The sequence below is a fragment of the Aphelocoma coerulescens genome (genome assembly GCF_041296385.1).
Source record: "Aphelocoma coerulescens isolate FSJ_1873_10779 chromosome W unlocalized genomic scaffold, UR_Acoe_1.0 ChrW_unloc_scaf_4, whole genome shotgun sequence".
NCBI lineage: Eukaryota > Metazoa > Chordata > Aves > Passeriformes > Corvidae > Aphelocoma > Aphelocoma coerulescens.
Genome location: NW_027184083.1, coordinates 1,439,455 through 1,464,249, shown reverse-complemented (window position 1 = coordinate 1,464,249; position 24,795 = coordinate 1,439,455). Strand labels below are relative to the sequence as shown.

Sequence of the window (24,795 nt, the reverse complement as noted above, 5' to 3'; positions counted from 1 at the left end):
CTCAACCTGGCAAATCTTTAAGGGCACTTTTACTTTTTGTCTTGTTTCCTCATGGTTTGTACTAGGAAACGCTTGACTCCCCTCCTTCAAGGGATCCAATCCCTCCCCTGAAACCCAGTCCCAGTTAAACCGGGGGTTCTTTCACTCCTTTTATCTTTCTCTGCCTCTTTACTGACTGCTTCCCTCATGGGAGAGCAGAAATGCAGCCTCAGAAGCTCCTCACTCGCTTCGCAGGTCAGGGGGTAACCAGCCCATGTCTCATACACACACTTTCATCCCCCATATCCGCTCCCCCCTCCAGGAAAAAGAGGAAAGAAAAAGTACTCACCTTTCTCTGAGTCTTCGTGCATAAGACTTTTACGTGCTTCACTACCGCGGTATCTTAGGGAGCCTTTTCTTTCCTTTCTTTTTGATTTATTGTCTCCTCTCTTGTCCTCTGGGTGTTTGACCTGCAAACCCCCAGACCCATGCCGGGAAACACAAAACAAGGCTGTCAAAAGCAGGTGGGGGCACCCCCCCACTCTGGGTTCCCTGGGAGATCTCAGAGGTGAGGCCTTTTCCCCGTACGGGCCACCAATTGTGAAAAATGAGGTTCACTCTTTGTAAAATTTAAAAAAAAGTTTAATAGAAGGGACAATTAGGATACAATAGCAAAATGGGTATTATGGCCGGGTGCTTTGGCAGAGAGCCAAAGGCACACCTCTACATCCAAAAGATCATCTTTAAAAGTACATTTCTTATTGCATATTCATCACAATCATGCATGATTCATAAATTCTTTGGACTTTCTGTGTATCACCCCATCAGCCTTATCTTCCTCCTTGGCTCCATTCCGTCTCTGCTCCCTCCATAAATTCTTCTCTCTCTGGCTTCTGGTTTTTCTTCTTCTCTGATAAGATACTCCAGGAATGTGAAGACTTTCTCTACCCATCTTTTCTAAATTGACTACATAACCAATAGACATTCTATATCATGTATGACATTACAGCACCTAGGTAAAGTTTTTCTAGCATTATGTAACATGTGAAAAGCCAACATCACAATACATTCATAACATCCAGGTAACGTTGAGAGGAAAGATGTGTGCTAATGTCTTTACAAACAATTTGATGGGTGTTAACATCTTTGAAATGGGTCTTAATGCCTCTACTGACTTTGAGCAGCAGGTTCGTTACTGGGCCCAGACAGCTTGGCTCCTGAAATAGACAAGGGTCTGCACAAGCCTGAACTTCTGAACTTTGGGGTAAAATTACAGGTTCGAGGGGGTTATGTGGTAGGCAGTTCGGGAAGGCTGTACCTTCCTAGTACCTCAGCCAATGGGGAAAGGAAGAGGGCAACATGCAGCTGGGAGTTTAGGATAAAAGGAGGCTGTGCCCTCCAAAACCTCCAGAGAGAACACCTGCAGGGGTGTGCCCTGGTGGACTGTCTCCCTTTATTTGAATAGACTTGCAGGACTCCTTTGTCTCCATTTTAGACATAAACCTCTGGCGTTTGTGGATTTTCCTGACAATTCCTTTCTCAACTTGAACATCATGTGCACCTTGTCAAGTGGGATACTGAATCTCAGGGATTTCACATCATCCAGGATATTGTTGTGAAGCCATATGATAGGAAGGAAGCAACTATAACACTGGCTTACTGGGCAGAGGTCAACTCGATCACCATGAAGGCATTCCAGCAGGACCACAAGGAGGTGTGACCTCTGCAGCTCTGCCCAGCTAGTAACTATGGTTATGTCTTAAGAGTCATAGTTCCTCCAGCCAGTAAGGTTTCCCACACACCCCCCAAATCTTGATGGCTTGACATAGGGACGGCAATACTATTTCTTTCACTCTAGAAAGTGAGCAGGGCCAGAGAAACGCGTTACATAAGCAAAGAAAGGGTCCTTCTCCCCCTCAAAAAAAAAAAAAAAAAAAAAAGCAAGCAAACATCGCCCTAAACAGCACCACTGCCCTCATCCGGCGGCAGAGGAAACAGAGCTCCCCACCTGTCTTGGGGTGACTTTATGATGGGTATCCCCTATCGCTGCTCTATGCCCAGAAATTAACTTTGTGCATTTCTGTGCCTTTAAACTGAGCCTGAGAGGGGGGAGAGGAAAAAACTAAGCAAACTTTTCAAAGCAGTTCTTCAAGGACACAGATACACACTCCTCTGCGTCCTGCTGCAGCAAGAGCGGACGAAGCGCCCTTCTTGCTTTTCAGCCAGCTTTCGGCTCCTTTTCTCCGGAGGGAGACGGAGAGTTGAATTTTGTTTTCCTGTGTTATGAATGTATTGTGATGTTGGCTTTTCACATGTTACATAATGCTAGAAAAACTTTACCTAGGTTCTGTAATGTAATACATGATTTAGAATGTCTAATTTTATGTAGTCAATTTAGAAAAGATGGGTAGAGAAAGTCTTCACATTCCTGGAGTATCTTATCAGAGAAGAAGAAAAACCAGAAGCCAGAGAGAGAAGAATTTATGGAGGGAGCAGAGACGGAATGGAGCCAAGGAGGAAGATAAGGCTGATGGGGTGATACACAAAAAGTCCAAAGAATTTATGAATCATGCATGATTGTGATGAATATGCAATGAGATGTACTTTTAAAGATGATCTTTTGGATGTAGAGGTGTGCCTTTGGCTCTCTGCCAAAGCACCCGGCCATAATACCCATTTTGCTATTGTCTCCTAATTGTCCCTTCTATTAAACTTTTTTTTAAATTTTACAAAGAGTGAACCTCATTTTTCACAATTGGTGGCCCGTACGGGGAAAAGGCCTCACCTCTGAGATCTCCCAGGGAACCCAGAGTGGGGGGGTGCCCCCACCTGCTTTTGACAGCCTTGTTTTGTGTTTCCCGGCATGGGTCTGGGGGTTTGCAGGTCAAACACCCAGAGGACAAGAGAGGAGACAATAAATCAAAAAGAAAGGAAAGAAAAGGCTCCCTAAGATACCGCGGTAGTGAAGCACGTAAAAATCCTGTGCACGAAGACTCAGAGAAAGGTGAGTACTTTTTCTTTCTTCGTTTTCTTGGGGGGGAAGCGGATACAGGGGATGAAAGTGTGTGTATCAGACATGGGCTGGTTACCCCCTGACCTGCGAAGCGAGTGAGGAGCTTCTGAGGCTGCATTTCTGCTCTCCCACGAGGGAAGCAGTCAGTAAAGAGGCAAAGTGAAGGATAAAAGGAGTGAAAGAACCCCCGGTTTAACTGGGACTGGGTTTCAGGGGAGGGATTGGATCCCTTGAAGAAAGGGAGCCAAGAGTTTCCTAGTACAAACCACGAGGAAACGAGACAAAAAGTAGGAGGGCCCTTAAAGACTTGCCAGGTTGAGGATTGAATCCAAGAAATTCGGGCCCAATTCTGCCAAGTTGAGGATTAATCCAAGAAATTTGGGTTTTGAGACTGTCGAATTGAGGGTTGGATCCAAGAAATCCGGGCTTAATTCTGCTAAGTTGAGGATTAATCCAAGAAACCTGGAACATTGGGCCCATGGGTAAATATTAGCCAACAATTTGAAATTAAAAGGTACCTTAATCTTGTGTGGTTGTGGCTGACAGTGCTTGAGAAAGAGATATTGGAACAATAAAAAGGAGTGAGTGAGAATGAATGAAAATGTATGTGATAGAAATGTTAAACCCTGAAATATAACTTTCTTTTCTGGAGGGAGGCATATTGTATTAAGAGGAGGTAACTTTGGTATTCTAGGAGAGGAAAAGGGAAAGAGAAGGTGGGATCTGGATTGTTTTAAAAAAAAATGTGGGAAACAAAGGCCTGGGAAGGGTAGATAAGATTCTGAGAAAATGGGACATAAAACTAGTAAGCAAGAATTAGGAAATAAAAAAAGTAATAGAGGCATGTGTGGTGGTTTTGGTTCAAAATACTCATTACTTACTTATTTACCTTCTGTGAGATAAGAATTAGGTGAAAGCAAAGCAGGCACCAAACTTGGAAGAATATAAAGAAGTTTATTAACAGACCTAAAATAAAGGAAAAAAAAATTCAGACCAAACCTTCAGAACACTTCTCCTCCCCCCACCTTCCTCCCTTCTCCCAATGACAGTGTAAAAGACAACCCTTGAGATGTTCAGTCTGTTTATCAGTTCCATAATAACCTTGTTCAGTTCACTTAGGGAGAGGAGTCTCTCTTGCTCATGCTATGGAGACATCTCCACAAGAGGTTCTCTCATGGCTTCAGTGTCACAGCGAGACAGCTGCCCAGGTTGGTTCTCTGCTCACATGTGAGAGTCCCTTCCCCCGACTTACAGCTTTCCCCACAACTGTTTTCAAGGGTTCAATCTTGAGCTACTGGGGTACCATTTTAAGGATGAGCTGTTCAGAAACAAAGGTTCTCTTCACCTATCTCTGGGAGCATCTTCATCTCTAGGACTATCTCTGGGAGCATCTTCATCTCTAGGAACAGTGGTCTCCTTCCGATTTGGAGCAAGAGTCCTCATCACTTCCATCTCTCCCTGTTCAAACTTCTTATCAAATTACAGCTGCTTCAGCATTTGCTTATATCAGCCCAGGTACTTTTGCTCACAATTACAGTCATTTGCTTGTTTCAGCATAGGTACTTGTGCTGGTTTGGCCAAATCTAGAAATATATCCTCTGGGAGAAGGCAGGGTACAACCACCCCTCCCCCACCAGGTTCGGGAAAAAATAAATTTTCCTTGAAGGAAAGTGAAAGAGAGAAAAACTATTTATTTACCAAACACACAGGAAAAGGATGATAATGCTAAATAATAAAATCTCTCGCTGTGGAAAAAAAACCTGGGAAAGTTAGAGCCCTCCCTTTGCTCTCCTCAGAGCTGGGGCTGGGCCCAGGGCCAGACCCTCTGTGCTCGGTGGAAAGTCCTCCCGATGTGTTCTGATATTGAAGCAGTCCAGTAGAAAAGAGAGAAAATCCGAAATTCCAGGGAAGGAAAAAAAATTCAACTCTCAGTCTCTCCGGAGAAAGGGAAACTGAAAAACTGGCGAACAGCTGGCTGGAAAGCAGCAAGCCGGGTGCTTCCTTCCTCCCCTGCCACAGCTGAAAAAAAAAAAGTCTCTATCTCTGTGTGACCTTGAACAAGCTTCAAACTGCTTTGAAGAAGTTTTGCTCAGGTTTTCCTTCCTGCTCTCAGGCTCAGTTTAAAGGCATAGAAAGGCACAAGAATTAATTCCTGGGCATAGGGCAGCGATATGGGATACCCATCATAAAGTCACCCCAAGACAGTACTTTTGCTCACAAGTACAGTTTAAACGCTCCACCCCCCCATGCTTTCATGAAATTACAACGGGTACTCTGAAGTATCATAGTCCATCACCACCATAGCTTTAAAATTAAATTTCAGCTTCTAAGCATCTCCTCCCTCTCCTCTCTCAGGGTTTCAGCTCTTCCTTCTTCACTGACTTTAGTGTCTCTATGGTGTTTTCTTCACCTTCCCTCTTCCTCAGACTCGGAAGAGGATTGATGTCTGCAGGCTTCATCTGTTATGGAGGAAACTTACAGCAACTAAAAAAGGGTTAATCTCACCCAGGCCCCGCAGCTGGAATTCACTTATTGCTGTTGGTCACATGATCTTTGCCAGGCAGTAAGCAGCTTCAGCTGAATCTTCGGCTGCACTGGAAGGGGGTGTGGAGGCTGGTTGCACCTGCACGTAACAGAGCTGTGGGGGGGGAGGGGAGGGGCACGGATGGAACAGGGCTGCATGGCTCCAGGATGGCTGTGTCCCGGCCTGGGCCGGGCCGAGCAGGGCCTGGCCCAGCCATGCTGGTCTGCATGCCCCGCCCCCCCCCCCCCCCCCCAGTTACCTGTCCCAAGGCCGGAAGCAAGAGAGAGCTTTCCTGGGGTTTCTTCATTCTTAAATGTGGATCACAGAGACATGTCAAACTCCTTAAGTGCCTTAAAAAGTTGCCAATATTCAAACTAGACAGTTGATAGGTTCTGTCAGGTCATGGAGGAAGCTGTAAGCACCTCTATGCAAGAGAATCACTTCCGTAGCTATGTTAACCCATGACAGCGTGCCAGCAGAGATACCCCAGGAAAGCCCTTTGGGAGTTATGTTAGCTAACCTGAATACTAACCCAAGTACAAGAAAAAAGAGCAAAGTCAAAATGATACAGTTTTGTATGTTTGGTTGGGCCGAGAAGGAAATAAGATCTGACCATGTTTTCTGGCCCAGATATGGCTCTTTTGAAGTTTGGATCTGTCAGGCTTTACAAGTATTTGTAAATTCAAAAGAACCCTTTAACACAGAAGAACGCAAGTATGCTTCATGCTGGGTGGGAAACATAGAGCCTAAGGGGATAAGAATTTTTAAGTTGTCAGAGACCCAAGAAAAGGAGAAAAGGGAAAACAAGAAAGAGAAGGGCTGGGAATCCCTGGAAGCATTGCCCCCTCCATTCCCACTTGCCCCAAGCCCAGGCTCCTGTTGCGCCACTCGCAGCTGCACGGCCGGTCTTGGGGCCCAAGGTCCTGCCCGTCCTGGCTCTTATGGCACCACCTGTGGCTCCACCACTTGTCCAGCGTCGGCGGCTCCGCCGGTGGCCACAGTGTTCCAGCTGCCCCCTTCAGGCCCCGCAGGTCCTGTGGCAGCCCAGCCCACCACCTTTGGTGTCCCCCCCGCCCCTACCCCGGCTCTGGCCCCGGTCCCGGCACCGGCTCCAATTCCTATGTCCATGGCCATTCCATCAGCCCCTGCCCTTGCTGTGTTGCCTGTCATGGCTCCACCGGTAGCCCCGGCATTCCCGCCTCCCCCTCCAGCCCCTGCGGGTCCAGCGGCAGCCCAGCCCGCCGCTTTCAGTGTCCCGCCCATCCCTAGCCCGGGTATCTGTTCCGCGGCAGCCCAGCCCGCCGCTTTTGGGCCCCCCCCCGCCCCTGCCTCTGCCCTGGCCCTGGTGGTGGCCCCAGTCCCGGCTCTGGCCCTGGTTCCGATGTCCGCGGCTGTTCCACCAGCCCCTGCCCCCGCTGCATTGTCTGTCACTGCTCCATTGAACCCGGCTTTGGCCCCGAGGGCCATGCTGGGTCCACTGGCAGCACAGAGTCCTGCCGCCACAGCTGCTGTCGACCATGTGCAGAGAGTCCACGCTAAACTCTGGTATCCGCCGGAAAAACTTGTCCCCTTGGCGGTTCCGGTGGCAGTCCCCGCCTATGCCCCCCCACTCCTGGAGGAATCAGCCTCGGAGAGGATTCCCACCTCCTACCCTCCCTCCTTCCCCTCCTTCGCCTGCACCATTCCCCTGGCAACGACCGCTTCTGCTGTTCCTCTTAAAGAGGAAGCAAAACACCAAAGTATGGGGAGCTCAGTTACAGAACAGCCCTCTCCCGGCACGCCCCCAAGACAGGAAAGAAGTATCATAAGAGAAAAAGAACACAAGAATTGGGATGGGGAGGTCCGTTTGTTCCCTTTAAGGGAAGTTCCAGTGGGAGCTGGGGGAACAGGATTTGTAAATGTCCCCCTCACTTCTTCAGAGGTTAGAAATTTGAAAAAGGAGATTGTTAGGGACCGAGTCCGGAGAGCTGGCAGATAAACGACAAATACACCAATACGATTAAGCATTGTTCTCCCTTTATTGTTCAACCATGCCAACTTATATCTACTTTTGCAAAGATTCACGCCCAGTCCCTCTTGACGGCCTCTAATCAGTGGGAGAGCCGACCAGTGCATAACTTGCCAGGGACTCTCAGGGCTGCCTGCAGCCAGGGGCCTGTTCAGGGGCTTTTCCTCAGCAATGCTGGGTTGTCCAATCTTTCCAGGGGTATCATATGCCCCTGTTCCATAAGGAATCCCTCTACAGGAGATCAAAGGACTATTAGTGATCCTATGGGTACAGCTGAACTTAGCCGGGGGGGGGGGGGGGTCCCGGGTGAAGGAGAGCCAGCCTGAGACACGACACAAACACCAATACGATTTGAGCATCGTGCTCCCCTTTTATTGTTTACCTCCACCAAGTTATACTTTTTCAAAGTTCACGCCCTTTTCCCATGAGAAAGCCTCTAAGCAGCAGGGGAGCTGACCAGTGTATACCTTTTCCCAAGGCTGTTCAAGGCTGCCGGCTAGCAGGTGCCTTGCAAGCCTATCTTCAGCCTGAGGCCCTGTCAGGGGTACTTCTGCAACAGCCCTGGGATGCCCAAGCTCTCCTGGGGTATCCTATGCCCCCACTCCACAAGGAATTCCTCTACATATCCTCCGTTTTCTTTTTGGGCAACCCAGGTCTGGTCGATGATTTTTTGCAGCCCCGCTTTAAGGCAAGAAAAAATACACCCAAGTATTATTAAGCCTAATATAACTACAAATAGCAATCAGCAGCCTTCTACAACCAAGGTACTCAGCCATCCGGTGATACCCAGACCCTTAAGCCAATCTCCAATAGGGTCATCTGTCTCCCGAAGGTTGTGTATGCCCCTCTGGAGGTCAGAGAGGTGCTTGTGAATTGAGACAGAGTGGTCAGAAAGATTCATACAGCACATACCCTGGAACTCTTCACAGCTGTGGCCATGAGCTAGTAGCAGAAAATCAATGGCTGCTCATTTTTGTAATACTGTATGTCTAACACTAGTAACATCTGCACTTAGCTCGTCAAGCATCTGCGAAGTTATGTTTAGCTCATCCCTCTCCCAGCAAGCAAGTTTATGCAAGTTTATGCTGAAGCACTAGGTAAAAACATAGATGCTAGCCAAATTAACTGCCTTCACTCAATCTAAATGGGCGGACAGCTGATTGAAAATGTCCGCTAATGCTCCTATCTCAAGATAGTAAAAAAATAATTTCTCACTCTACCTCTGTGTCTGGTGCTATACCCAAAAATTTATGCAACTCTCCTTCTTAGTTTTACTTCAGAGAGGGTTCCCCGACACCCACCACAAGTCACTAGCAACCACCCAGGACAGCTGTCACATTCACCCCAGGGTCTCGCTATTTCTCCTGCTATGGAGAGTGGTGGATCTGGCAAGTCCTCAGCTCCCTCACTCAGCCACGTCTGCAGCCTCTCCCAAGGCTTCTTGTGACGGAGGTCCCAGAGTTCCAGCTGTTGTAGTAGTGGCGTCACTTTCCTCAGGAGCTGATGCTGACTGTGCCTTCTCACTTCGGGGTCCTGTATGTGTAGCACGGCACCACCTGCTGGGCACCCCTCTGGTCAGTGCTGCAGCGATGACTTGTCCCTGTTGTTGCAGCACATTCTGCAGTGTTGCGGTAAAAGCAGCTGTTTGAGATGACTGTTCTGCACGGGTAGCATGCACGAGCATCTCGTCTACTCCTGCTCCCTGGGGCAGCGTGGCATGAATTGTCTTAGTTTGCCTATTAGCATTTTCAAAGGCAAGTGTTTGGAACATTTGCTCTTGGAGCTCTTCAGAGAGCTCAGATGCATCCTTTAAGGCTGCTGACAGACGGTCGATGAACTGACCATATGGCTCTGACAGCCCCTGTCAGACTGCTGCATATGGGGGAGACTTCTTTTTGGGTACTGACAACAAGGCTTTGTGGGCAAGAGTCTGTGACAACTGATGAATGACTACGGGCATGGTCAGCTGTGTCACTGTTGCCCCATAAGCCCCACTCCCAGTTAGCATGTGGGCTTGGATCACATACAGTGGGCCTTGTGTATCACCTTGGTGTTTGCTAGCTTCTTCTTGTGCTAGCCGCTTCCACGTTCGCTCCCAGAGCAGGAACTGTGAAGGGGTTAACAACAACTGTGCGATGCTGATGCAATCATTCGGACACAGGACATCTGCTGTAAAGATAAACTGCAGAATGCTTTGTGTAGCTTCAGACCACAAGCCATGCGTGGTGACTGTTTGCTTGGCTTGCTGCAAGATCTTCCAATCATGGGGTTCCCACTTTGCAGTGTCCCCTTGTATCTGTACAGGGCAAGCGAGGGCATTCACTGCTTGCCAATCACCCTCAATGATTGCATCACGGATAACTCCATTCCATCTCCTTCAAAATGGGTCAGTCCTCTCCGTTGGGGCTGATGGAAATGACAGCTGCACCTCCCCTCACGGGAAGGGAGGGGCTGTAGGCACTGTGTCTGATTCTCCCGACAGGAACGTAGGAGCTTTGAGTGCTAACTTGACCGGTTGGTCCACGGGACGCCACGGTGCTGATGGTATAATATCACAAGCTTTGGACTCTAGCGCGTCTTGCCGTGTAGATAAGTCAGCAAGCTTTTTGATTACTTCTTGCATCATTTCTTGGTGCTTCTCCTCCTCCCGGGGCTGACCCCTGGCAGCCCTGGCTGGCTCTGGCTCTGCAGGTGACGAAACCGCAGAAGCTGCTTCGCTGCCGGATGTTGCTCCGCTGTCCGGCAGAGGGGGGTTGCGCTCTGCCGCTTTCGGCCGGGCTTTAGGACCGCTGGTTTGCGCCCCGCTTTCAGCCGGGAGCTAGGACCGCCCATTTCTCCTTGGCCCGCCTGTTTCTCCTTGGCCCGCCTGTGCCCCGCCTCCTGAGTCGGGCGGCTCTGCTTTCGCGTTCGCAGCCATTTCTCTCTCAGACGGCGGAGGGATAACGTCCTTCCCTGCCGAGTCCATCAAACTCCCGCAGCGAGCGAACAGGTGCTGCTGTGCCTTTAATCGGTCTTTTCGCGGCCAGCCCGAAGAACCGTGCAACCCTGGACTCCGCCCTGGTGTCTGGCCGCCGCTCCATAAGACCCCCGTCGGTTCCCTTCCTGGAGCCACCACACCCGGAGCTGCTACTCTCTAAAGCCTCTATGGCGGCCGCAGCCACTGTCCTCTCTGCTTTCATCTCTGCGAGAGTGCCAGTTACTGCCCTCCAGGTTAAGCCAAGAGCTTTAGTTTCTTTAGCTTCCTTTCGTCCCTCAATCGTGGACAGCCACAATTCGTTTCCAACTTCCCCCCACGCTTCGACTGAGAACAAAAGCGAAGTGTATTTCACACACCCATGTTCCCGGGCCCACGTAACGAGGGCATTCAGATCTCGGTCTTTCACAATCTCACCTCTCTTACAGAGGATGCTAGCGAGGAGTTGAGGTCCTGCCTCGTAATCCATAGCTTCTTTGCTGCAGGTACTCGCTTAGCCACGCGAAAATATGGTCTCCAGCCACTCGGCTTTGAGGTTTAGCCCCCGGCTTTACTCGGCTTTGGGGCCACCCGCTCTGGTTCCCCTGGCTCCGCCACACCAATACGATGAAATTCGGAGTCTTACTGCATTTAAGCGAACCTGCATGTAGCAAAACTCACTCGGGTCCCTGCCGTTCAGGCGCCACGTTTAGTGGGGGGGGGGGGAGGTTCCGGGTGCAGGGGAATCCAGCCAGAGTCACGATACGAACACTGATACGATTTGAGCATCATGCTCCCCTTTTTATTGTTTACCTCCACCAAGTTATACTTTTTCAAAGTTCACGCCCTTTTCCCATGAGAAAGCCTCTAAGCAGCGGGGGAGCTGACCAGTGTATACCTTTTCCCAAGGCTGTTCAAGGCTGCCGGCTAGCAGGTGCCTTGCAAGCCTATCTTCAGCCTGAGGCCCCGTCAGGTGTACTTCTGCAGCAGCCCTGGGATGTCCAAGCTCTCCTGGGGTATCCTATGCCCCCACTCCACAAGGAATTCCTCTACAGCTGAACAATTAGATCAATTTTTAGGTCCAAACATTTTCACTTGGGAAGAGATGCAAGCAATAATGAAAATATTATTTTCTCAAGAGGAACAAGAAATTATTAGAGTTGCGGGTATGAGATTTTGAGAAAGAGAAAACCAGCAGGGACAACCAGGAGACCAGAAGATATAATTGACACCTCCTGCCTTGAATCACAATGAAGAGGCTGGGCGAATGTCCTGGGTTGAGGTGTATTCTATTACCATCCTCATGAGCTGTTGAAATCAGGTGGGGCAGTGTTTCCTTGCCTCCTCCCCCCAGACTATCTTTCTGTTAATGGCCCATCATTGTCCTGATGCATGACTCAGAGATAACTCCCTCCAGACTATCTTCTGTTAACGAGCCTAATCAACACTTGGCCTCATGACTCATTACCCCATTGTGAGATGCTCCACCCAGAGGGAGGAACCAAGCATCCCATCGTGGATATAACTGGGACTCTGAGCACCAAAGACATGGGCTCCACTGGATTTCCAGAGGACAGGAGCTACACAGCCACCGCTGGACTTTCTGAGGAAGAGCAGACCCCTTCTACTACAGGATCACCACTTCAGAGGATTGCAGCCACCATTCCACCAGACTGCTACCACTACCCTGCCTAATAGGGACTCAGGTTGTATCTTGACTCTGTCAGTGTTTTCTTTTACTTTCTTTTCCTTTTCTTTAATTTCCATTAAATTGTTATTCTGACTTGGTGCCTCTCACTGGTTTGTTTTCAAACTAGTACAGCGAAGGAATATGAATGATTATCGTAATTTAGTAATCAAAGGAATAAAAGAAGAAGCACCTTGAGGGCAGAATTTAAAAAGGGCTTTTGAAGGGCAACAGGGAAAGGAGGTCTCCAACTGAATGGTTAAAGAGAGACTTAGGAGAAATATAAAACAATTTTCTGGGACAGATCCCGAGACAGCAGCTGGGCAGGCTCTACTAAGAGTCAATTTTGGCACTCATGCTTGGCCAGATATTAGGAAGAAATTAGAAAAATTGGAAGACTGGCACAAAAGATCATTAAATGATTTTTTAAAAGAGGCTCAAAAAGTTTATGTCAGGACAGATGAAGAAAAAGCCAAAGTAGAAGCAAAAAATTATGGTAGCCACTACGAGAGTGTTGGGGTTTTAAGAGGTCTAGTTTTTTTTCTGTTAAAGGAATTTTCCCCCATTCTGCTACTAAGATACAAATCGCTGGGTGCTTAAGAGAAAACAAAAGACCTGGCTACTCTTTTGTTTCACCTGAGTGTGGGGTCAGTTCGCTCTCGGAGTTGGGAGAGAGAGGACCTGCTGGTTCTTTTTCGGCCGCTTTTTCTTTCTGCTGGAAACAAGACCGGGATCCCAAAGCCGCCTTCCCTGCCCTGCTGGAGGCCGGGCCATGGCCGCCCTGCCCTGCTGTTGCTTCGAGCCTTCGCTAAGTTGTAGCCGTGCTCCCCCTGCCTGCCCAGATCTCCGGGGGGTTCCCTGCTTGGATATATCACGTCTGCCACCCGGGATTTGTGCTCGTCCCTGCCGCTCTAGCCCGCCATTCCAGCCGGCCGCTCCAGCCCGCCGTTCCAGCCTGCTGTTCCCGAGGTTCCGGCCAGGGGTTTGTGAAGCCTTTGTTCCATCCTTCCCCGGGACCCCAGACCACCGGTGCCACGTGCTCCCAAAGCTCGGTCCAGAGCGCCCTCTGCAGCCGCGGGGGAACCATTGCACCTGCCCTGCTCACCGGCAGCCGCCAGTGCCCCTGCCAGCTGCAACCAGAACTGCACCCGAGGGGAGGAAAAGGGCCTGACAGCCGAGAAGGCTGGGACTGGGTTTGTGATTGTTTGCTGTTACTGCCATAGTTATTGTCGTTTGTTTGACTGCTTATACACATATAGATATATAATAGTAAAGAACTGTTATTTCTATTTCCCACATCTTTGCCTAAAAGCCCTTGATTTCAAAATTATAATAACTCGGAGGGAAAGGGGTTACATCTGCCATTCCAAGGGAGGCTTCTGCCTTCCTTAGCAGACACCTGTCTTTCAAACCAAGACAGAGAGAAAGTAACTTTCAAAGCAATCTGAACTTCACAAGGGGAAGGTCCTTTTCAGGTGCTACTGATGACTGAGGCAGAAATCCAGACCAAGGAGCGAGGGTGGATCCACACCAGCAGAATCAAAGGACCCGTGGAAGAACCTAAGGAGTGGACTATAACTTCTAAGTCTGGTGATACCAAGTTAACTCTTAAAAGGGAACTGGGTGGTAATGCACTGGGAAGGCCCAAATGATCCAAGAGATACACCAAGAATCACACCTGACTGGGAAATAAGGCTAACCTTATATCAGTGGTTTCAAGTGTTGCCTGGACAAGTCCTGAGACACCTCCAATACCCCCCTTGGGGAGGAATATTTCCACTCCAAACAGGAGGATCAGGACTATTTCAGTCTGAGAGTTCTCATATTCTGGCCTTAGCCTGTGACTTATTAAAAAAAAAGAGGAGGAATTGCCACTTCCAACAGTGCCATACCACATACCCTGTCTGATTCACCCCAATACTAGACATGCTAGCTGGGTTAAATGTAAATGTCCAGACTGTAAAAAATATTGGTATTGTAGTTCACTAAAATGACACTCTCATTGCATGAAGTGCCGAATGCCAAATCTATTCCCCATCCAGGTAGGGCAAAGAACAGCTGAAATAGCAACCTTGCTTTGTGGATGGGAATTACTAGTGCCTGTTGAATGGGAGATACCTGAGGAACGGTGGGAAGCTACAATTAAGAAGTGTCAAAAGCAATTTGCCTGGAAATTAGTGAAAAGGAAGTGACGAGGAAATAGAGGGCAAGACCGAATTGACCACTGTACTTGCCACTAAGAAGACCACATACCCCTGCTGTGGGTAGCAATCCCATAGGCATGGGAGGTGGAGGTATAAGCCATATCGGACCTCTGTTATTCCTTTATCTGTCACTCCTTTTTTGTCTCTTTCCCTCTGGGGATACCAACACAGCCATGCCATGGGCGTTACCGAAAGCTGTATATGGAAAAACACCGAGGTTCCTTTTTCATCACGCATACCAATGTCAACAGTCACTGTTATAACCCATCCAAAGTAGAAAACTGTATACAAAATGGGGAAAAGTACTGGATTGCAGAAAATTTAGGAACAAGTGGTAGCAGGTTGGGAAGTAAATGTCCAAAAGGGGGAAGACGGATTTGTTTCACATATATTGTTGGGAGTAAAGTCTCAGGCTTAGTAAAAGAACAACTGGTAAACAAGAAGGCAAAGCTAGCACAGCAATCTAACTCTATATCGACCCCAATTCAAGACATGTATGTGAAACTCAAACAACAAATAGAAAATGAAAAGGATATCTCAAAATTTGGAAAAAACCTGTTTGTGGAATTAGGGGAAAGGATAGGTAAACAGCTTAATGTAACCAACTGTTGGGTCTGTGGAGGGCCTCTGATGACAGAGGAATGGCCATGGAAAGGCAGTAGCTTAAGCCCAATAGAACTCCTTAAGTGGAATCAGACAAGGATACGGGGAGAAAACAGACCAGAAGAGTGGGTACTGAGTTCAACAGTGATAGGAGAGGAGTGTCTCTGGCATACTGGGAACAATTTCCTTAACAAAGTAGGAAATTCTCCCTGTAAGAGATATAAGGACAGTAATGGAACTTTTACATGGTGGGTCCCCGAGAAACCAGCTCTATATTGGACTCAGGAAAAAAAAAAAACAAAGGAAAATAATTGTAAGTGCAATAATAAGGTCAAACTCTTTCAATGCAATGATATAAACAAAAATCCTTATTTTGGGATCCAGACATATCAAAATTTTGGGAAAATATAAATCAACAAAAATTTGATTACTGGAGGGCACCAGATGGCCTATTTTGGATATGTGGAAAAAGGGCACGTGCACAGGTCCCCTCTCGGTGGAAAGGGAGTTGTACCCTGGGAATCATACACCCAGGATTCTTTCTTTTACCAGAGCCTGACAGAGATGAACTAGGAATACCAGTCTATGAGGATCTAAAAAGAAATAAAAGAGAATTGATTGGAGGATCTCAGAAATGGGGAGACGAGTAATGGCCCGCTGAGTGCATAATTGAAACGTATGGGCCAGCCACCTGGGCACAAGTTAGGAGTTGGGGATATTGAACCCCAATTTACATGTTGAATCGGATTGTAAGACTCCAAGCAGTTGTAGAAATAATAACGAACCAAACTAGTTAGGCATTGGAATTACTAGGTAGCCAACAAAGCCAAAGAAGACCTGTGGTGTATCAGAATAGGTTGGCTTTAGACTATCTATTGGCTGAAGAAGGAGGTGTTTGTGGAAAATTTAATACATCAGACTGTTGTTTGAAGATAGATGACTTTGGGGATGCCGTCCAAATATAGCCAAAAATATCAGAAAAATAGCCCATGTACCGGTCCAAAAGTGGGAATCCGCACTAAAACTTAACTGGTGGGATCATGCATTGGGAATAGAATGGTGGAAGAAGCGAGGCTTCTTCCTTTTATGTGCCACCGCAGGCTTGATATTTCTCCCTTGCCTGATCCCCTGTTTTAATCGATTAATGTCTACTGTGGTCCAAGGCATGCAAATTGTACCAATGCCTGTGGAACCAAAATTGGCTACATCTGGAGCAGCACAAAAGATCATGGTGTTGAAGAAGCAAAATGATATCAAAGACCCCTTTGAAGAAGCAAGATTGACTTGTGAAAAAAATGAGCAAATAATAAAGGCTAGAAAGCATGGGATACAGCTCAAGCCAAATGATCTGTAAAAAAAGGGAAGTATTGTTATAAATGTATTGTGATGTTAGCTTTTTGCATGTTCCTTAATGTTAGAAAAACTTTACCTAGGTTCTGTAATGTAATACATGATATAGAATGTCTATTGGTTATGTAGTCAATTTAGAAAAGATAGGCAGAGAAAGTCTTCACATTCCTGGAGTATCTTATCAGAGAAGAAGAAAACCCAAAACCAGAGAGAAGAATTTATGGAGGGAGCAGAGACGGAATGGAGCCAAGGAGGAAGATAAGGCTGATGGGATGATACACAGAAACTCCAAAGAATTTATGAATCATGCATGATTGTGATGAATATGCAATAAGAAATGTACTTTTAAAGATGATCTTTTGGATGTAGATGTATGCCTTTGGATCTCTGCCAAAACACCCTGCTGTAATACCCTTTTTGCTATTGTCTCCTAATTGTCCCTTTTATTAAACTTTTTTTTAAAATTTTACAAAGAGTGAACCTCGTTTTTCACACTGGAACATTCAAGGGCCTTGGTGTTTTTTGATCAGTTGGCCAAGTGGACAACTTGACATTCCAAGCCCTGATCACGGTGAAAGAAATCTTAGTTTGATGGATCTTATTGAAATATATCTCCACTATGTCCAGTTAATGGAACCATTCCATCTTTGGTTGCTCTCTGGTATCATCCCAGACATGGTGAAAGGGTGTGGACCATCATATTATCGCCTTGACTGCAAGCATGTAAGATAACATCAAGAAATATATTGATCTGAGAAATGAGCAGTCAGATTGATACGTGGAAATGACTCCACTACTGGAATAAGTAGTAAAGTGGGCATGTTTATTCCAGCGCTGGGACGCATGGGGGATAACTCCTCCAAAGTCATGCGTGCTGACAGCTGCATTCAGCTTGGTATATATCGGGTTACAAGTTCCATATTCATTAAGTTTCCCAATACACCTATACATATTCATTACCTAGCCCCGCCTAGCCTCATATTACAATGAGCCCAAAAGTCATTTACATCCGTGTTGCGCTTGCGCAGTGTTGTCTGGTGGTCGTGGGCAGGGGTCACTTGAGATGAAGTAAAGGGTCTTCCTCATTCTGAACTTTTCACTATGCTTCCCTGCGCATGCTCTTTATGTCCCTGGCCCAAGTCCAAACTTCAAGGCTGGTTTAAGTTAGTTTTAGGTTCAAAAACAGGATCTTTGGTCAAGATTCCTTCCCTTCATCAATAGTCTTCTATCTTCTCATCCTGCTTTGGTAGGCACATTAACTGTTGAGCAAGCTGTATGCATTGCTTTTAACAAACAACTTCTTAGTAGATTGTGATGGGTTAACAAGCATAATCCCAGAAGTGATGTTCTTGCAAAGGGGTGCTTACAGTTTCCTCTGTGACCTGAGAGAACCTATCAGCTGGCCAGTTTGAATATTTACAATTCTTTAAGACACCTAAAGTTGTGACCGCCTCTGTGATCCACACTTAAGAATAGACACACCCCAGGCAGAGCTCTGTCTTGTTTCCAGTGCTGGGACAGGTAGCTGAGGGCCCCGTGCGGGGGCCAGCGGGCCTGGCCCAGGCCCTGCTCAGGCCAGGTCGGGCCATGGCCATCCTGGAGCCGATGGGCCCTGTTCTACCTGCGGAACCCCCCCTCAAAGCCCTGCGGTGGGCAGCCGGAGCGGCTTGGCTCCCCCTCTCCAGTGCGGCCAAGATTCAGCTGAAGCTGCACTGCTGTCCAGCAAAAGATCATGTGACCAACAGCGATAAGCGACATTCCAGCTGCAAGGCCTGGGTGAGATTAACTCTTTTAGTGCTGTGAAGAGCTGAAAACCTGAGGGAAGAGAAAGAGGAGATGCTGAAAGCTGAAATTCTGTTGTAAAACTATGATAGATCAGAGTACCCATTGTAATTTCATGAAGGCATGGGGGGTGGAGTGTTCAACTTGTACTTGTGAGCAAAAGCACCTGCGCTGAGATAGGCAGATGCTGAAGCAGCTGTAATTTCATGAGAAGTTTGAACAGGGAGAGATGGAAGTGATGAGAACTCTTACTCCACATGGAAAGGGGAAGACCTCTGTTCCTAGCGATGCTCCCAGAGATAGTCCTAAAGATGAAGATGAGGAGGACCCTTTGCTCCCAGGGAAGGAGGAGGGCCTCTGTTCTTAGAGATGAAATGCTCCCAGAGACGGGTGAAGAGAACTTTTGTTTCTGAATGGCTCAACCTTAAAATGTTACCCCAGTAATTCAAGAGTGGACCCTTGAAAGCAGTTGTGGGAAAAGCTGCAAGTCGGGGAAGGGACTCGCCTGCGAGCAGAGAACCAACCTGGGCGGCTGTCTTGTTGTGATAATGTTTTCATAGCATGGGCAAGTGTCCTGGGTTGAAGTGTATTCTATTACCATCCTCCTGAGCCGTTGAAATCAGGTGGGGCAGTGTTTCCTCGCCTCCTCCCCCCAGACTATCTTGCTGTTAATGGCCCATCATTGTCCTGCCGCATGACTCAGAGATAACTCCCTCCAGACTATCTTCTGTTAATGAGCCTAATCAACACTTGGCCTCATGACTCATTACCCCATTGTGAGATGCTCCACCCAGAGGGAGGAACCAAGCATCCCATCGTGGATATAATCTGAGACTGAACACCAGAGACATCCCTTCTCCACTGGATTTCCAGAGGACAGGAGCTACAGAGCCACCACCGGACCTTCTGAGGAAGACAAGACCTTTTTTTTTCTCTACAGGATCACTGCTTCAGAGGACTGCAACCACCATTCTACCAGACTGCTGCCACCACCCTGCCTAACAGGGACTCAGGTTGTATCTTGACTCTGTCAGTTTGAACCAGTGTTTTCTTTTAGTCTTTCTTTTTTCCCTTTCCTTTAATTTTCCCCATTAAATTGTTATTCTGACTTGGTGCCTCCCACTGGTTTGTTTTCAAACTAGTACAGCAAGAGAGACTTCTCTTCCTAAATGGACTGAACAAGGTTATTATGGAAGTGATAAACAGACTGAACATCTCAAGAGTTGTCTTTTTACATTGTTCGTGGGAGAAGGGAGAAAGGTGGGGGGAGGAGAAGTGTTATGAAGCTGTGGTATAATTTTTTTTCCCTTCTTTTAGGTCTGTTAATAAACTTCTTTATATTCTTTCAAGTTTGGTGCCTGCTTTGCGTTTCTCCTAATTCTTATCTCACAGAAGGTAAACAGTAATGAGTATTTTCGACCAAACCACTACACTAAATTGGTGTTTCTGCCTGGTTACAAACCGAACCTGCTACACAGATCATTTAACTTCTGCTTCCCCCTCTTCCCCTGATTCACCGTGTCCAACAGTTTGAAATATCAAAATGAAAATTCAGTTGTAATCATCAATTCAATTTTCATTAGTCAGTACCCCCCCCCCCCCCCCCCCGTGAATCCCAGAAATCAGTGTTTTTTAATGCGTAGTGGGTGTGAGGGATATCACAATATTGTATCTCTTAGATGTTGGTTCAATATGTTTTTAAATTAGTTATAGAATTATACAGCGGGTTTTCACTTTTAAATTCTATAGAGGGGTATCCTCAACAGGTGCATGTATTAACGTGTCAATCAGCTGAGTTTCAAGAGGATTCCCAGCTCTTGTAGTATAATTTATTAACTTTGCATCCTCGAATAAATGTGAAGGTATTTGTTGAGGATGTGTGTTTTCTTCTTGGCTGCACTCACATATAGTTAGAAGAATTTTATTGGTACTCCGCTGGATAATTCTATACATTATAAAGGATTAGTTTTTATGATAGAAAATTAACACATAAAACATTTCCATGCAAAATGTTTTCATGCAAACATATCTTTACATTAAGGCTATGCTCCTTTTTCCAGGAGACAGATTATAGCACTGTTGTCGTTCAATCTTGACACAAACCAAAAAGTGTGGCTTTTCTAGTTGGTGGGATTACAAATGAAATTAATTTCCTTTCAAACTTATCCTAGGTAGCTTTTTCTTATGGACTTTAATGGGTAGGAGAAGTGAGGCCAAGTTAACATACTCTCTTAAGACATATGGCATGAAATTCAACAGTACATTAGTTTGAGAGCTGGTAGAAGGCTTTTCTGTATTCCTCCTGGTTTAGGAAGAGGGATTCAGTCATTTCTTATGTGGCATTTACTTGTGTTTTGTCAAGATTCTTTAATTCACCAATTAGAAAATCCAAAAAATTTAGCCAGATTATAATAATTTTGAAGCCTTCTGAGGCAGAACTGGGAAGATTAGTACATATTTGTAGGATTTCAAATATGTATAAGTTCTTATACCAACTCTCAGGATAATATTGGTTGAGACAAATTATACATCCATAAGACTTTAGCTACAATATTTTTCCAGTAGAAAGACAAAACAAGTTAGACAAAAATTTAACTCAAGAATATGTAGAATGCTTTAACTTCTATTTGATCTCTCACCAAGTCACTTGCAATGAAAACACAAACAAATTACAAAATTAACTAACTGACAATGCAAGCAATTATGGTGACACTTTAAATGTCATTGGTTTTCATACAGCTCCATCTCATGTGTTGGTAGATTCCTATAAAAGAAAAGTGAAAATTTGGCCCACTAGACTGATTATTTAAAAAGAAGTAAAACTTCTTGGGGCTAACACAAAGTGACAGTGAAGCAGTGGTTATCATATTTAGGTGTGATTTTGCTGCTTGCAGTTTCTCTGCTCTCAAACTGTTTCCCTTATCTTCTATGCAGGGATGTTTGACATTCCTAGAAAAGAGAAAAGAAACAAATGTCCCCAGCCAAATATGTCTGAGTGAAACAAGAGTTTAATTGCATTAATTTATTCAGGCGGAGTTTTAGCTTTTATTCTATGAAGTGCTTGTTGCACCACTTTTGTTGTTTCCCAGAGGTTTTCAGTGGGGTTTCCTCCAACTGATTCTCCAGCGGAGGGAGTGAGACTGCTTTTAAAAGTTTTGCAAGAGTTGCAGTCTGTGAATCAGGCATTTGAGTTGCTTTTTTTTTCTTTCAGGGTTTTAGTAGGCTTCTGCTTTTGACCCTGAAGCAGTTTGCCTTATCAGTTTGCTCCTTTTGTTTTAGTGATTTTCCTTTTGGACAAAATCGAGTTCGGCACCAAGCAATGGTACTTCCTAAAACCCCCTTTCCTTTTTTTTTTTTAATAACACAGTAAAAAAAAAATAGCAACACGGCACGACTGTGGGGTCCAACCCCTGGGGCCTCCAACCCCTTAAAGGTACCTTTCCTTTTGCCCAGGACTAATTTTGGGAGACCCAGTCTCCTTGGGACTTTAAACCCACCCTCGAGGACTTGAGACCCAGACCCATGGGAATTTCTACTTAACAAAAAAAAAAAAAAGAGGTGCAGATGGTCCTTGTCTGCTCCCACTGCGAGCCAGGGGACAGCTGAGCTCCCCCTGAAAATTCAGGGCTTCGGCTGGGAGGTCTGCTTACCCCTGGATCCAGAAGCCGGGCTGTGGATACAAAAATGCTGCTAGCAAGGATTTTCTTGCTATTTTCTAAGTCCGTGAGAGACTTTTCTCTCTCACAGAAGAGGTAGCAGAGTTATGTAAACAACTAAGCACCTGCAGCCTTGAAAAGTCTTGTTTATAGCATAGTAGAAAAATATTTTGACAATGGATGTGTTAGGATTCTAGCCAATCACCCCCAAGGGGTGGCTGATCCTTCTCCAATTAGACTATGAAGAAAAAAGTCTATAAAAGAGTTTGTAAAATAATTAAATAAATCAATCTTGCTGCACAATTCCTGCCTGCTGGATCTTCTCTCCTCCTCCTCCCTATGGCTGCGGGACACGGTGATATACCCTAGGGCATTTTAATACGGGGCAGAGTTAGGGTCTCATCTCAGGGTGCCAGTTGAATCGCCCCAAACCGGACCAAGAGACACTTCAGAGACAGAGTCCAAGAAGTGGGTATTTGCTTTATTCAGCACCGTGTGCCTGGGGGATCGCTCCTCCAAACACACAAAAGGAAACTAAAAACACCTGAATCCGTTTACTATCACCTCCACAGTTTCCTCAGAGAAAAGTGCATCAAAATTCCCAAGAGTCCGGGTCCCCACAGAGGAAACCTCAGCCTCCACAACCCCCTCAGAGAGGGCTGCGTCGGAATCCCTAGGAGTAGCTGAGACCATACTATTGTCAAAAGGCACTTGGAGTCAGAGGATAGTACGCTTGCCGACTACGCCAATAAATGTTATGATCTAGTTTTAAGGTTCTTAGAAATTCCTTTGCCCGAATTAAGGTGCAAACGAGACCATATGCCAGTGACAATAGTAAGGGTTTTATTTGATGGTAAATATGAGAGAGAAAGAAAGAAATAGAAAATAGGTGGGGGGACAGAAAGAGTGACAGGGACAGATTAAGGAAAATATCACTACTCCATGGATCCCGAGATGTTCTGTTTATCCTCTTCAGCTGGTCTTCTTGGTGGTGAAGGTCCCTCCAGAAAGCATAGAGTCCCATGGGTATATATGCTCAGGCTAGGTAGGCATGTCCGGGCATGTCCCCCTGGGGGAGGGGGGGAGGGGGAAATCTCTCACAGCAGACTCTGAGCCTGTTGCATCACGTGCAGTCCTGTGGGGCAAAGCCTTTCACATGAATGCCCCGTGGATGTGGCCTGTGGGGTTGGGGGTTCCATAGCTGGGCTGGTTTGTGTAATCGGAGGATAGGTGTTTATTGCCTCTCACCAGAGGTTGCACCATGCACCCAAAACCTCCTCCTCCCCTCTCGGCTGGGGGAAGTCTGTGTAAACCTGGTTTCTGTGAGCTGTGCTCTCCCCCCACCCCAAACTCAGCCCAGCTGGTGGCTTTGGCCTTTTGTGGATGCATACCTTCCCCTCAGCCTGACATGATTAAACAATGCGTTTCCCTTTATCTAATCAACAGTTTGACTTTCAGTTCAAAGTCCCACTCTTCAGGGAAGCTTCTTTGGTTGTAGTTTCTTTATAATGAGCAAAACTTTATATCGGTGTTTGAGGCATGAACTATTTTCAGTCTCTGACTGTTGTGAGAAAAATTTAATGTGAGGAATGAGACAACTCTTTGTAGAAATTAAAACAATTTATTAAAACAGAAAAAAATTGAAAAATTGCAAAAAAAACTAACAAAATATAAAAATTTGGGATCCAGATGGCTCGAGAGATATGCCCCAGGAGCGCAGGGATTCAGGAACTTTAGGCTTAAGACAGCTCTGAACCTCAGGTAGAGAAAAAAAATAAACTTGCAGTTTAGGCTGGTCAAAAAGAAATCTATTTCTAAAAAGCCCCTAGAAAGGGGTAGGCTTCTCCAGCACTGCCTTAGCAAGCTGGAGAGGAAGGGAGAATGAGAATGAGCACGTGTCTTTTTCTTCCTTTTATAGCTTTTGCTCCGCCCACAGTCCGCCCACAGCCCACCCACAGTCCACCCCCCTGGTTCAAGGCGGTTGGTGTTTTCCCCTTGACAGACCACCTCTGTCCACCAATGGCTCCTCCTGGTCAGAGGGGTGATATCAGTTGAGATAAGGGTCATGTGCTTATGGGGGGCTGGGCTGTTTGTTGCAACTGGGGTTTTTTTAAAATCTGCCTTGAAACCAAGATACAAGTAAAACATAAAAATACATCCAACACATCTTAAAACACTTGTAAAAGTATACAGTAAACACAGGAAGACCATAAAAACTTGATTAGTGTACCTGGACTGATGGATTGATTTTAACATTCAATTTAAAAATATTAAGCTCAAATTAATTAAAGCACTTAATATGCAAAGACCAAGCACAAATAGGGATTTCATGTATGACAAGTCCCCCCTTTTTTTCTTATGCTCACATCTTTGGTCTTTGCATTTAAGTGGAGGTGGATAACTCTTCAGGGATAGATTCAAGCTCTTTAAAACTGTCCCACACTTGCTGGGCAATTTTTCTCTCCTTTCTAGTTTTCTTATTGTTACTATTATTGATATGCATAATCTTTTGAGCGAATGGTGGACGCTGCTGTTGTCCTTGAAGATCCTGGATCAGTGGCATGCCTTGGACGACAGTGGTGATTAGACGGATGAAACAAGGGATTAAACAAGGGAGAAAAATAAGTCCTGTAAGGGAAAGTCCAACAATAATTAAAGCTTTCTTCCACCATTGTCCTTGGAAAATATTTTCCCACCATTCAGAAGTGATCAAGGGCTGCCATTTCTGCACTGGAACATGGGCTAGTTTCCTGATGTTTTGGGTAATCTTGGTGATGGCTTCACCGTGATCATCAATATGGATGCAGCAGTCTGAGGTGTTAAACTTGCCACATACTCCACCTTCTTCAGCTAGTAAATAGTCCAATGCCAGCCTATTTTGGTACACGGCTGCTCGAGTTTGCCCTTGCTGTGTGTTAAGTAGTTCAAGAGCAAGAGAGGTCTCATTAGTGATTACCTCAATTAGTGCTTGCAGTCTGATGATCCGGTTTAGCATGTAGATGGGAGTTCGGTACCCCCAGCTCCCATCCTGTGCCC

General features: G+C 46.2%; 1 long non-coding RNA gene across 1 annotated transcript; it reads right to left on the bottom strand.

The window, feature by feature from the left end:
- Positions 1-3,959: 3,959 nt before the first annotated feature.
- LOC138102889 (uncharacterized) lies at positions 3,960-6,584 on the bottom strand. Its single transcript, XR_011147597.1, has 3 exons — positions 5,776-6,584; positions 5,498-5,630; positions 3,960-5,011 (listed from the first exon to the last, which is right to left on the bottom strand). It is a non-coding gene; the product is annotated as an uncharacterized lncRNA (long non-coding RNA).
- Positions 6,585-24,795: the final 18,211 nt, after the last annotated feature.